The sequence below is a fragment of the Oreochromis aureus genome, linkage group 5 (assembly GCF_013358895.1).
Source record: "Oreochromis aureus strain Israel breed Guangdong linkage group 5, ZZ_aureus, whole genome shotgun sequence".
Lineage (NCBI taxonomy): Eukaryota > Metazoa > Chordata > Actinopteri > Cichliformes > Cichlidae > Oreochromis > Oreochromis aureus.
In genome coordinates, this window is record NC_052946.1 from 38377805 (window position 1) to 38392636 (window position 14832).

The 14832-nt window shown below is 45.1% G+C and overlaps 1 pseudogene; it reads right to left on the bottom strand.

The window, feature by feature from the left end:
• Positions 1-902: 902 nt before the first annotated feature.
• The window catches only part of LOC120440347, an 82113-nt pseudogene continuing 68183 nt past the window's right edge, over positions 903-14832 (bottom strand).

Below are 14832 nucleotides of genomic sequence, written 5' to 3' on the forward strand. Positions count from 1 at the left end.
ACTGGGTGAAGTTGATACAAAGGAAATGATTTTCCTTTCTTAGTTAATCTGCAGTGATGCAGAAAGGAAAACATGACAGTAAGTGACACGTCAATTATCGGGGCAGCGAAAGGAAATACACGAGTATAAAAAGAATATATCACGGACAATAACGTGAAATCTCATGAAATAACTTCTTGTTGTGCTTCTTGCGTCTGCTCAGCGAGGGAGGAGGGAAAGTCCTTCACAAACCTGCAGTTTGTCCCTTTATAGTTTTTTTCAGGATATGTGAAGATTCCCACACAAATAAACTCCAGATGTTGTAAAATGTTGTATCATGGAGGTTCATGGAATCTGGCCTCTGGAGGACACCCTGCAGTACCTTCACAGCCCACTAAGGGGCAGCAGCCCACACTTTAGGAATCACTGATCTAAATAATCCTTCAGTATAACATCCCTGCTTTGACCGTTCTGTGTCTATAGGTTTTATTTGTACATAAATAAAAATGTTTTTAAAGTGACGTTTGCCTTTAAATCTTTGAGGGTTTTTTCTTCATTTGACTAGAAATCCCTTTGTAAAATCCCGGGTTCTGTTTCAGGTGTAATCATGACTTTAGTGAAAAAGCTGAGCAGCATTTTCTCAGGTTAAACCCCGTCTGCACATATAAGAAGTAAAGAATCAGGATGCAGTGACGTGAGGACTGTTTGGTTAAAGGAAACACGTCTCAGAGGTCAAGTTAGCCCGATGGAGTGTGCGAGAGCAGACTGAAACCTTTAGTGGTAACTGGAGGACAGCTGGGGGCGAATCAGAGCTTCCCTCAACTTCATGACCAGTTTTTAGTTTGGCTCTCGCTCTCACGTCTTTTCTTTCTCTCTTTTGAGAAGAGTTTGTTATCTGTCCCTACAAACCATGAGGGGGCGTCCTACTCCTCGCCGATGCCGTGCTCCCACGCCACTTTAGCCTGCTCATCCTTGGTGGCTGCGATTATGGGCTGGGAGATCTTGCGTGGCATGGGCAGCGGTGCGGGAGGTGAGGCGCTGCAGACTGGCTGATCAGGAGTCCTCTTCAGGGATGCAGCCCTCTCGGAGGTAGGGTTTAGGGGCAGCGCCGGAGGCTCATGGAGGTGGTAGAGAGGCGGGTGGTGAGGAATGTAGTGTGGGTGGAAGTGATGGTGGAGTTGGTGGTAGTAGTGGGGGTGTTGGGGGTGCAGCAGCACATCCTGCTGCTGCATTTGTTGAACTCCGATGGAGGCCGAACCTGGAGCCTGGGGCTGGATTTGGGACCCCGCCTGAGCCGGGTGGCGCCTCCCGGGGCAGAGTGGCTGCGGCAGGGCGGGGCTTGACTCCGTCCAGGACTTCAGGTTCGAGGCGCTGTACCTGACGGGCTGGTAAGGTGAGTCGAGGTCCTCCTGGTCGGTGGTCCAAGCCTGGCTGCTGGGGACGGACTCCAGGGTGTCTGTGCGGCTGGCGGTGGGGTCAGAGGAGGAGGCGGGGCCACCAAAGTTGCTCTCACTGAGGGAGGAGACTCCGGAGCTGGCGCTGCCTGACAGGTTGGAGTTACTGCCATCCAGGATGGACTGTGGACTGGTGGGCGAGGCAGGTATAGGGTGCAGGGAGACTGGAGAGAGGGAGGGAGAGTCACACAAACAATCACTAACACAGAATCTGTGATTAACAGCTGCGGTTTTATTAAATATGTTTAACGTGTGTCGATATTTCATGTCTGTTAATATTTAGGTGTTTGGCCACATTCTGATTTTTCTCATGCATAAACATGAAGATTACAACTCATTTACAATTAAGGATTTCTAACTATAATCATTTCTGATTGAAGCGTAGAAGCAAAACACTGACAGTATACATTAACAGGCAAACTTTGAACTATAAATATACCAAGCAACACAAAAAGCAGGATTCTGGAGTGTTTGTTAAAAAAAAGAGGAAAAAGGAAACATGAAATCAATAAATCAAATGTTGCTGATGAGATCAGGAACAGGACACGAAGGTTTACAACTGAACAGAAAAAGACACAAAGCTCCTCACAGACGTATTTGTCGTAACTGTTGGTGAATAAAGTTATTTTCAGCTGGTGCTGCAAACTCAGCTGTGAACACTGATGCTTCATTTAAAAGGAACAAAAACATGGACACAAAGAAAAACACACAGACAGTAATGTGCACTGATTTGTGAGTGCACACACACACACACACACACACACACACTAATGGACTGACAGACAAACTTCATCCAGACAGACAGCAGGCATGAGGAGGAGGAGGAGGAAGAGGAGGAGAGGGGTACCTTTCTTAAAGAGCGCGCGGGGAGAGCTGGAGGGAGGTCGCTGACCTGGTGGTGGAAAGCGTCAAAGTGCATCGACAGGTGTTGCCCTACAGGGGGAGACACAGCAGGACTGACTGAGAGAAACTCGCACACACTCACACACATTTCAGACCAGAGAGGAGGAAGAAGAGGTGGGAGGAGGGTCAAGGGGGAACGAAGGTCAGAGAGTGGAGAACAAGAAAGTAGAGGCAGGTGGGTGGGGTTGGAAAGAGGGTGAGTTGGAGGAGTGTGTGGAGGAGGGGAGGTGTTCAGCTCTGATAGCATTTAAACTGTTTGATTGTATATAGTGTGTGTCTGTGTGTGTCTGTGTGCAGTGAAAACGAGATCAAATTAACCAAAGTTCACTCTCAGAGAACGCTTCCTTTCTTTCTCGCTGTGCAGACGTCTCCTCTGAGGTTACAGGAGCCACCAAACGCTTCATAAACACTTCATGTACCCGAACTTTCACTCTTGGGACTCAAAGTTTTGAATAACACGATTTGCAAAACTGAGAATGAGTGTTTGGTGGTTTTTGGGAGGAACTAATACGAGTCTGCATCGTCACAAATACTCCTGAATGAAAAGCAGAGCTGCTTTGAATCCCTGATCATAGAGGTCACGGAGAGGAGAGGCCCAGCACTAATCTGTTAATACTTTCTCAGCCAGTCAAAGCACAGCTTGCTTAAAGGAGGAAAAAAGCTAAAACAGCTGTTTTCAGACAGAAGACGAACTGAGAGGCAGCACCGAGACCCAGCATTAGATTCACAGGGATCAGGAATCATGCGGAGCTAATCTAACAGAGGTCAGGAACAAAGAACGGAGGAACAAATGAACATAACAGAGGAGATGAATCTCCCCTGAATTTTGCCTCAGAGACGTGTTTTCTGACCCGGTGCGGTTTAGACCACAGCCGGGAAAACCCAAACCACTTCAGAGGGTACGTAACAGAGTCTCACACACAAACACACTGCAGGGGAACCTGTGGGGATTCCACACACACAATATGATGCAGAAGAATCAACGTTTCGCTCTCGCACAAAACAAACCCAGCAGGTCTCCATGGATGACACTTTCTGGGCTAAAGGCGTTTAGTGGCTTCATGTCTAAATTTGTTTAAAAAGTGGAGTTTAGTAAATATCTAATAAACATTGTCTACATTAGACATTAATTCTGTAGGTCTAACACATGAACCCTGAGGTGTTTCTCTGTAGCTGTGAGCTGTGTGAGGGGGACAAACGGTGGATCATCCAGCTGTGCATGTGTGGTTCTCCCTGGGTTACGTCTCACTGACACACTCACGCAGCTGTTTTTAGGATTATTGTTTCACAGTAAGAAGGTTCTGAGTTCAAATCCACCGAGGCGATACTTTCACTGTCCTTTCACGTTTCAGACGGTTTTAGATGTAAAAGAATGACATAAAAAGATTTAACGCTTCAGCATCTGGCAAAGTTTGACCCATGCTTGGTGGGAAATCAGTCCACAACACACACACACACGTACACACACGCACACACACACACACACACACACACACACAGTAGTGTCGTACCTTGAGGCAGGTTGCGTGGTGGAACAGGTGGAGCCATGACATTGCCAACGTGGGAGGAAAGGAAAGGGAGGGCTTCTCTGGTACCGCTGTCCAAACTCCAACTACTGGGAGTGGTCAGGACTGGAGGGCAGAAACTGAAGACGGTGGAGTGGAGAAGATGAATAGATGACATTTTTACATAAATATTCTGTTTGTGTGTGTGTGTGTGTGTGTGTGTGTATGTGTGTGTGTGTGTGTGTGTGTGTGTGTGTGTTTGTGTGTGTGTTTGCCGACCTTTCTCAGCCACAGAGAGGTTTGGGTCGCTGCAGGGTTTGCATGGACCGATCACCTGGTGGAACAAAGCCCGCTGGAAGTTTGGTGGCTGAGGAGGAGACCATGAGCTTGTTAGAGAGACCACAGCGATCACCTGAATCAGACTTTAATCCGCCTTCAGCTCAGTAAAGAAATGAACATGACTGCATTCGAAAATATTTAGAAGAATATCTGAGGGTAGGATGAATCCACGAAAGCACCTGCAGCATCACAGGTCAGCTGATCACAGGTCAGCTGATCACAGTCCAGCACAAACAAAACTAATCTCTGTGCACAAAACAAGAGCTTCCAGTTTCCCCACCTGTCAAATCCCACTTTACCCTCTGCATGTGACGTACTTGCAACTTTTAATAAATCAGATCTTGATGTGTCAGACAACAGTCACTGCTGTAGTTCAGGATTCACCCTCCACTGCTCTACCTGTCCATTGTCTGTGATGTTGGTGTACATCGCGCTGCTCGGCCTCTCTCTGTGCGGCGGCAGCAGCATCAGCATCTCTCTGTTGTGTCTGTATTTGTCAGGCAGAGACGGAGAGCCGACTGCAGACGGACAGATTACAGAAGTGAGAAATGTGTCTGAAAGAAAATATCAGAAAGCTAAATATATTTTTAAAAATCTTCCATGGGCCACTCACCTCTGATGGTTGAGGGGGCGGAGTTTATCATCTGAGAAGGCGCAGAGTGGGTGGAGCTAAGACTGGAGGAGGACAGGCTTGCCTGCAGTTCCAAGAAATTCAAACGCAGTATTGTACATATAGATTACAATAATGTGAGGTAATCGAGGAGTGATGCTCAGCTGTGCAGAAAAAGCTGAACATGATAATATTACAGTCTTTTATATTCATATGTGATATATGGAGTGTTTCTTGTTTCTTGCAACAAGTGCTTTTCCTCTCTGGGAATCACGTTTTTCACTGACCTGCATGCGGTAGAAGTCCTCGGGGTGTTCCACCACCATGCCGTCAGCCAGGATCAGCAGATTGCCAACGTTTCCCATCTCACTGGAGTTGTGAGAGGAGAGAGAGGAGGAGGAGTTGCGCACAGGAGTCAGAACAGCTATGGGACTGGGAGGAGGGAAGGAAAGGAGGAAAAAAGAGGAGAGGAAACAGGGAGGGTAAAGAGAAGGAGGGCGGGGGGTGAAGAGGGAAATTCCAGGTAGAAGAAAAGGAAGGAAGGCAGGAAGGGGAAGGGCCGAGCAAACCAAAAAAGACGAAGCAAAAACCAAACAGCCGGCATGCATGAGGTGATGCGGTGAGAATGAGAGCGACGGTCAGCCACGAGCATGCAGGAAGCACGATGCAGGTGGTGTTGGTGAAGGACGAAGGAGAGAAAGAGAAAATGGCAGATTTTCAGAAAGTGCGATGTGAGCAGAGGACACAGAGATGCTGCAGGAACTTCTCAGAGATCATTAATGAGGCACAGCAGGTGAACAACAGATGGAGGTGAAGCCAGTGAGGAAGTGTGTGCTGACTGTGAAGGGTGTCGATGGTACTGCAGCGTTCACCACATTTAACAGTTCCATTTAAGAACAAGATGAAAGTAATTAACGAGGATGATTAGTGATTGAATGCATTCTTCTCTGCTTTATATATTTACAGTAGTGCTTCCAACTATCAAATGCAACAAAGCTCAGCAGAAGATGTGGAGACAACCAGGACAGAACCTGGAGTGATACCCAGACCAGACCTAACCCAAACCTCTGAGGCCACCACTCGTCCTAAGCCCAGAACCGGAGCTTTGCCTGGTTGGGCCGGCAGACCCAGTCTGAGGAGTGGAGCTAAACTCGGTGAATATGATTTGATATCCTTTTTTTCCTGTATTTAGAAGGGCAGTGACAGCTTTAGAGGGAAGGTTGGAGGCCTCTTTGACCCAACCCTCTCTGCAGACTTTCATCAATGAAATTTAAGTCTTAGAGGAAACTGACTTTGAGGATTTTTTTTAAACATTTTCAACATGTTTAGATACTGAGTGAGGTTTTGATGGCATGGTGGTGCAGACTGAGGAGTGTATCTGAATAAGATTAAAGCAGGAGAGTCTAACAGGCACTTTAAGTCTCTGCGTGTTGCTGACCTGTGTCGGTGCATCAGTTTGAAGCTCTCGGGGCTCATGGGGCCGTGAGTGGCCAGGATTCCTCTGGGTGTGTTGGGCCCTGAGCCGGACTTGTCTAAACCAGGCAGACCCTGCAGAGACACATAGAAGCACTGCTCTGAATATTCACACTGCCCTCGGGTGTACACACAGACAGAACAATCACTGGTTGGAAAGTTAAAATAATGCCTGGAAAACGAAATTATGAAGAGAGGTGAAATATTCAAAGAGTTCAGATTCTTTGCAGTGACGTAGTCTCTAAGCTTGGAGCACGCTAACATCCTCTTTGAAGAAAAAACTATTTCGGCTCTGCAGTCGTGCAGATCCATCCTGCCAGCGTGTTTGCATTATAATGAATCTTCTTCTACACTCGTTAATTTTGGTTCATGAGCTACTTCTGAACAACAGCTCCGTGTATGTATTTATACCCCTGAGGTTGTAATATTATATTATTTCGTGTGCTCACGTGGCAGAGGCTGCTCCTCATCATCTGGAACTGATCTATCAGCTTCTTGTGCAGGGGACGCATTTCTGGGTGCACCAGCTTCTCATGCACAGCCAGACCGACTCCCAGGATGTGAACCTGTGTGGAAACCAGTTTTTAAAAACATCAGCGGACGAGATTTCACACAAGAACCCTGTTAGTATGAGAAAGAATGAAGACGAAGATGATGCTCACGTTGGTCTACAGACAAATCCTTCCTTTGGAAACTTTAATGCAAGTGTTTCACCTGCTTTACGTTTGCTTCATGTCAACAAATGTTCTTCTAGTGGATCAAATAATCTGACACGGGAGAGGGGGGGTGAGGTTGGGGGCCTTAGGCTCCAGATTTCTTGCGACCACCAGCTGATTCATAACTTTTCAAGTAGCGTCTCCTCCTATCAGCTGTGTGGTTGTGTGATTCAGCTGAGGCTGAAAGTATTAGCCCCCCAGGATTATGGGACATTTTGCTAAACTTCTTCCCAATTTTTGCAGCATTGATGAAACTTGATATAATCAAAGATTCATCAGTGCTATTTAGTAACTTTTGAGACATTTTGTAACATAAAATACATTTTAGTCTCGCATTATATCAAATATGGTAAAAAATATGGTTGTCAAAAATATTAGCGGCGTGAATGTTCGCTTTCAAAACACCTTCAGTAATTAACCAATCAGCTTTGAAAGCACACCTGTGCAGTCAGTTGGCTTCCTAACAACATTCAATCAGCTTAAAAAGACTCCAAGGAACAGGACGCCTGAACACATGAGAGGGTCGACTGTTACTCACCACGCCAGAGACAAAGGAAGTCAGTCTGGACGTTGCATCATTGCTGAGTACAAGGAGACAAATTCTTTAAGAAACAAACCTGGTCTTGGCATAAGCGCAAGATTTCAAGAACTCTGGAGAAGAAAATAGTCACAGATGTCAGATAGGAACCCAAGATGATTGTTGCTGCCCTGGCCTCGTCTGGAGTTGATGTTTCAAGGAACACAGTTGTGACGGCTCTTCGTCGTGGTGGGCTTCAGGGCCATCGTCCCAGAGGAACCCCTTTACTTAAAGAGCGGCACATCACAGCCTGACAGCCCATTGGCTATTAATGGCCATGGAGCGAATCATTTAGGATGCCTCATTTCTTTCTTGTTTTGTATCAATAAAATATCCTAATTAAACTTAAACATTGTTATTTTGGAAACAGATACACTATAAAAAAACAAAGACTTGCTGTCAATGGTCATTTTCACATTGAAATCAAGAGTGTTGTCTAATTTCATAAGCATAATAATTTTCCCCTCAGCTGTACATGACTGTACTAACAGAGCTGAGACGCCTGTGCATTTACACAGGAAACAGAATTTCCACAATCTTTCCTTCAGTTCAGTGAAAGCATGAGTGATAACATACGTCTGCACGCAGATATATGAAAACAAAAACTATAGATTCAAATATTACAGGATTCTGAGGTTTTTCTTCATTCCGGTCATCGTGACATTTGTCTCACGCTAAAGGTCAAAGGTCAAATCCACATGGTTATATCTGAACACACTTACAGCTCTACATGTGCTTCAGTGGAAGCACATGTAGAGCATGAATTTGAGTATATGGAGCCAACTTGGTCTACTTGGCATCTCAGGACAAAAAGACAGAGCTGTGTTATTAAAGCAAACGACATCTCACCTGCTCCTGCATCAGGTCTTTAAGCTGTGTGATCTTCTCAGTGTCTTCAGGGTGGCTCGTGATGTACTCCTTATCAAAGAAAGCCTGCAAACGAAGGAAAACAGTAAAGTCAAATTACGGTTGATTTATGGAGCAGTACTGTGGCATTAAACCCCCCAAAACACGAAACTTTATAGAAATGAACATTTTTAGTCCATTTTATACATATTTTGTTCGCACAGATTCAGAGAGATTATGCCCGCGGATGACAAACTGCTGTGCTTTTATTAAAATACATGTTCTGTACTTTTGTTTGTAAAAGGATAACTCTAACATGTCACTGAGGTTAGTGCATTCTGGACCGTTTTGTGTGTTCTGAGTGGATAAAATAACAGTGGTTTAATAATATTGTGGCCCCTCCTTCACCTGCCTATAAACCCGCCCACTGTGATGCACTGTAAGATTTTACTGCTGTGACTCAGCCTCACGCGGGCGATGACATCACTGTTTGTCTGACCTCTTGGTATCTGGCGATGCCTCCGTTAACAGCGGCGTCGATGACCCCGTTGAGCGTCATGCTGAGCAGGTTGATGTTGCCGTGCAGCTGCTTGTGTTGGTACTGGCTGATCAAAGTCCGCAGCTCCTGGTTCTTATTCTCCACCACAGAGATGGCGTTTTCTAACGGGCTCACCTCCACCTGAGAGAGACGAGGACCCAAAGTGAGAGACGGATATGAAATAACGCTCAGATTACTTAGTAGAATATGTCATAATAGATTTGTTGAGTTTATGGAATCTGTTTATCTATAAAGATATTTTTCATTCGCTCACCAGCTCTCTCTTCTCCACCTCAAACCAGCGGAAATCCCGGGCAGAGGGTGGGTGAGGATGAGAGTCGTCCTTTCTATCCACAGACTCTGAAAAACACAACAAGCAGTGAGACAAACAGTCCAGACTTCAGAAGGTTTCATGTAACATCAGCAGCCATCGAAATCTCCTGAAATATCACTAATTAGTGTTGAGAAACTGGTTTATTAATCATCTAAACTTCAGCCAAAATGTGCCATGCTGACTGCATATCCAGCCTTCAGAGAGCTGTTCACAAACCAAAGCAGGCAGATCTTAATGAACTGAAGGATAAAAACCCTTCACAACGATGTGAGGGACTGACAGAGTCGCAGGCGTTTGATGCTAAATGTTTATCTGTAAGCTGCTGAATCAGGAGGAAGGTTGAAGGTGAAACGATCACACTATGTGATGTCTTTACTGTCCGGGATGGAAATGACAGAAAGCAAAGACAGACGAGGAAGATGTCAGATACATTTCACAGGAAGGAACTTAAAGAAATGCAAAACTTGGATAAATAAGATAAAAAAGTTTCCTTTAATGAGTCACTGGATATAAATGCTGTTTTGTTATTTCATATTGTAAATCGTGTGTCATTCATAAGAATATAAACAAAGGCAGGTTCAGCTGGGTTGTAGTAATGGACTGTGCTAAGCTGATTCATTGAGTATCTAAGAATAAGAGGAAAAAGCACTTCCTGTCTCACTTTGAACTCATTGTCTCGATCTTTGGGGCCTTTGTGGAAGGGCCGGTCGTAACGGAAGCGGCGAACGTTGTTCACTCGATAGAAGCTCTTAATGCGGTCCGGTACACGGTCCATCTGAAGGACGGTCACGCTGTCCGGCACTGGCGTTACTGCGTAGATCTGCAGGTCTGAGGCGAGGAGGAGGGAGGTCAAAGATATAACTGAGAGCCGATAACACAGCAAACAAAACGTTTCCATGGACGTCAGGCGTGGAGTGATATTTAAATCTCTGCTGCTGAAGGATACACTGTGCGTCACACTGCAGGATGGCCTCATCTGGTTGGTTGGGGTGCTGCATTGCAATGGCTTGTGGGAATTCTCCCAGCATCCTTTGCTGGAAGGCTTCTAACCTTTCGTAGTCATGACCACGGCAGACAAACTCTTTGTTCTAGAGCGGATGAATCAAAAACAAACAGAAAAGAATAAGATGTTAATTTTTTATAGCAGACATCTTGAAGAATCTTAAGTAACGAAACCTGCAGTTCCTCTAATGACCACTTGAGGCTGGATCCTAAAATGCTCTACAGCAGCAGTAAACATGTTTACTTCTCGCTTCATAACAGCTGTTTACTGGGTCATTGAATTCAGATGTGGCAGCTCGTGCATCTACAGTCAATTACTAGCTTGACCAAAGTCCTTCTAGAAACAAGTCTATCCACCCTGCAGCCATCGAAATATCCTCAGAAAGTTTGCTCACTTTGCTCCACATTAAGGTTTTAAAAAGCTTTTTCCCTGGAAGGCGTGCGTCTTCTTCTGTGAGAAATGAAACCATTAAGGCTTTCATTTTCTTTTCTAATGGAAAATTACTCAGAAGAAAACTTCAAATAGAGTTAAAGCGCATGTGTAAATGCTGCACAGTGACATCACTCACTCTGAGGAAGAAAGGGAACTTCCTGCCGTAGAAGCCGACCCTGAAGAACTCGGGCTCCAGGGGCTGCTGCTCCATGATGTTGTCGTAATAGGCCGCCTCCATTTTCTGCACATACAGGCCACGGAGGAAGATTGTGAAATCTAATCATTAATATTTCCTTATCATATTCAAGATCTAAAAGATTCTTGATGTAACTGTTGTTGAGGCTCACCCGTATCCAGCTGAGACTTTGGTAGTCGTACAGGATTCGTACTGGAAGGCCAGCTCCTGCACAGAGGAATGCCATACTCCCAACACTGAGGACACACAAACACACAAAACCATGGAGGCGCTGATGTTTGAAGCAAAAACAAAAACACTGATTGGTTATCAGATAACACTTTACATACTGACCCCGTGCTTTATAGAGCGTGAAGACCCAGCAAGTGTCTAACATGAAAGTAAATGTTGCTTTTGAAACTGGTACCTTGTAAAACCGAGACTGACACCCCGGTGTTAGCAAACTGTAAACAGTCTGTGTGGGAAGTTTTAAGGAAGAAGTCGTTTAATGTGCAAATCAGATGCATAATTTAGTTCACTGCTCATGTTTAGCTTTAGACAGCCAATTTGCAGAATTCTTTTCATGTTATTTTTTACATTTTGACCATAAGAAAGTGTAACACAGTGTGAAGGTGCAGCTCCTAATATAAAAGTTTAATGCAGAGAATCAGAAGCTCCGGGCGAGAGGTGAAGGTGGTTAAAACAAATCTGTGGATCAAATAGGTGATGATGTCTCGTAGAGAAGGATTGATGCAATACAAGCAACCTAACTGACAACTTGACACGTACATGTAGGACTGATAGAAGATGACTGAAAGCCCAACGAGGCTGCTGTTGCTGGGTTTTGGTGCTATATAAATAAATTCAATTAAATTGAACACTCAGGCGACTCAAGTTTGAAATCATTTATTTTATAGAAATGTTCCCAACTTTTGGAGGATGCCCCAAAGAGCCCTCTAGTGGATAATGTGGGGGTTTCACAGGTGGAAACAGCAGGTACTGTTACATGGCAGGAACAGCAGATATGTCAGAGTGTGACTTTAAACGCCTGCACATTAGGATGAGGGCGACGCCTACTGTGGAGCTGAGCTCAGCTTCATCTTTCTTTTGTTAAAAAAATATTTCATTAATCAATAAAATGATAATTAAAAAGACATATTTATAAATCACCTTTCAAAACTCATGTTGAGCTGTAAGCCATCAGTAAGACTACAGAAATGCTGCATACACACACCATTAATGAAGCAGCTCGTGACCTCTAAAGCCCACGCTGACCGTGTCACTCCTCACCTTCCCTTGTTGAAGTAGTGGATGACTTTCCTGCAGAGCCCCTCCTTGCGGTGCCACTCGGTCTGAGCAGGATAATGCAGGAACTCCTTCAGAGGACGTTCGTCCCAGTGCAGCAGCTCCCAGTATAACAGCAGGGTGAACGCGGCCTCTGCAGACAAACATGGAGCCCAGAGAGCGTCAGCCTGGTCACACGTTCTGTTCGTGTCCATGAGTGACTGATTCTGCTGTACCTGTGTAGTTCTCCGCCTGCAGATGCATGTCACACAGTTTGTGGATGTAGCGGATGTACATCTCCTCCTTGTTGATCTCTGACTTGTAGAAGTTCTGAGAAGAAACGAAACAGACAATCAACGCACTTCCTGTGTTTATGCACTGATTTAAACCTGGGATGCCAAACGCTGCAAATACCCACTCGACAGGTGTGGAAATTTCTTAAAGAAGGGCAGAACTTAACTCAAGCCCAAGGTCAGAATCACCTTCATCATTTTCATAGACAGCCATGTTTATGAAGTGGCTGTTTGGGCTCTCCAATGCAGAGGTCTGATCATGGCACAACATAGAAGAGCCACCTCGACGGGACAAAACTCAGCAGTCCATCTGCACATAAAGGTCAAAGGTCGCTCTCTCGAGGATGCCAATGTTCACATTTTGGACAGAGAAGACAGATGGTTTGAAAGAGGAATGAAAGAAGCATCTACAACCATCGTGAGCGACCATCTTTGAACAGAGGGCGGAGCTTATGACACCAACTGTCTGCCATCTATAATCCAGTTTTGAGATCCCTTCCCATCCTGGGCCCTTTGACCTCAGGAAATCACACAGGGCTGATTGGGCTAGGTGACCCATGCACGTTTTCACACCTTGGCTCGTGTAGAGGATCAATAGGGGGTCCATGACCCTCTTGGGGGGTCACTACCATAGGACTTAAATCTGGGACTCTGCACCAGTCGCTCTTAGAGCTGAAGAAGCTTAGAACTCAAAGAAGTCCAGATGCTTTTCTTTCCAAGCTCCTTAGACTACGACGACCTGGATGACTGAGAACCTTCACAGACAATAAATGTGAACATTTTCTGAATTCAGTATTTCAGTGATGTCGCTGATTTAAAGGTCTTACCAGGAGGTTAACTGTGCAGCCAATCTTCTTGTTTTCTGTTTCATCTCCCTTCATACAGTCCCTGAAAAAATGAAACCAAGTTAATAAAAATTCAAACTTAAACCCTCCACACCTCCTAATGAACCTCCGCTTTTATTAACTTGGGTGTTCTCATTTAGCCCAAGCTGCAAGACACTTTTTCCTATTATAGACGTCACAAGATGCCCAACAAGTTTGCAAACAACGAGAAGACTGTTTTTGAAGATTGGAACATGGATATAAATATAGATACTGCAGGTAAAGGAGGGTTACTGCAGGGAACGTGACTAAGTGCTGGTATTCTACATACAAACAAAAAAGGTTAGAGATATTTAGACTTTTATATGATGGCCCCGTATATGACTTGGGTCTCAGTGTTTCTTTGCTCAGTTTAATGACATTTCGCAGCTGTTCTCTACGGGCTGTCAGTTAAGTTCTGACAACAACAACAAAAACAAACCCTTCTATGACTTATGGAGCATAATTATCACAGATCAGTGAGCGTAAACTACCACAGAATCATTATGTCCTATGAATACAAAGACATCACTGTACCGGTAGTCGAGCAGTCGCTCCATCAGTCGTGTGACAGAGGTAACGAAGGAGATGCCCGTCTCTCTCCACGTCTCCTGCTCGATCTTCTCCAGCAGGCTGCAAGAAGCATGCAACAAATTACACACTGGAAACAGTTTAAACTGTGGGGACAAACCCACCACATGGTTCTGGACATACTGTGTGTAAGCACATGTAAGTGTGTCGACAATGTTCTGCTTTAAAAATGAGGTCAAAAAGCTCAACAAGAGCAATAAATGAAGCCAAATCTGATGTTTCATGTTTTAGTGTAAAGTCTTTGTCCTGTGTTGTGAGCCATCATTGCTACAAAGTTCTCCATCAGGGAGTTAACAAAGGCTTCACTGAAGGTCCGACAGACTCACAACAACGTCAGGTTAGCAGATAAAAACAGTCAATGTTAGCAGCGTATATCTGCCCATGTGCAGGGAACGTCATACCTGGGGTAAGGCCCAAACAGCTGGGTTCTAGTCCCGCAGCAGAGAGCAAAGCAAACACACAGAGTGTTAGAGCAGAAAACTGAGAGTTAATTTCTGTTATCAAAGAGAGAAAAGAGCAGCAGGGCAGAGCGATTCACTCCAGGTTAAAAACAGAGACATGAGGAAGTCAAAGTCTGCGTTCCTCACAGCAAACCGAAGAGCTCCCTGTAGTTCTCGTCTCCTTTCCCCTCCGACACCAAACTGTCCAGCTTGTCAATCAGCTCAGCCTCCACCTGCACACAGGTACACAAACGCTCTGACTTCCTCTGGTTTCCTATGAACGACTTGAACAGTCTCTGTACAGGTGAGCGTGTGCTCCTGTACCTGTTTGAAGTTTCCATTCTTGCGCTGCTCCCAGTCCATCATGTCATGGAAAATTGGGATCATGATGTTTCGCACCTCCACCTGCGGGACCAGCGTCACTCCCAGGAACGGACCAATCATTCCGGGAATGAAGTGGATCTTATTCTCACCTAC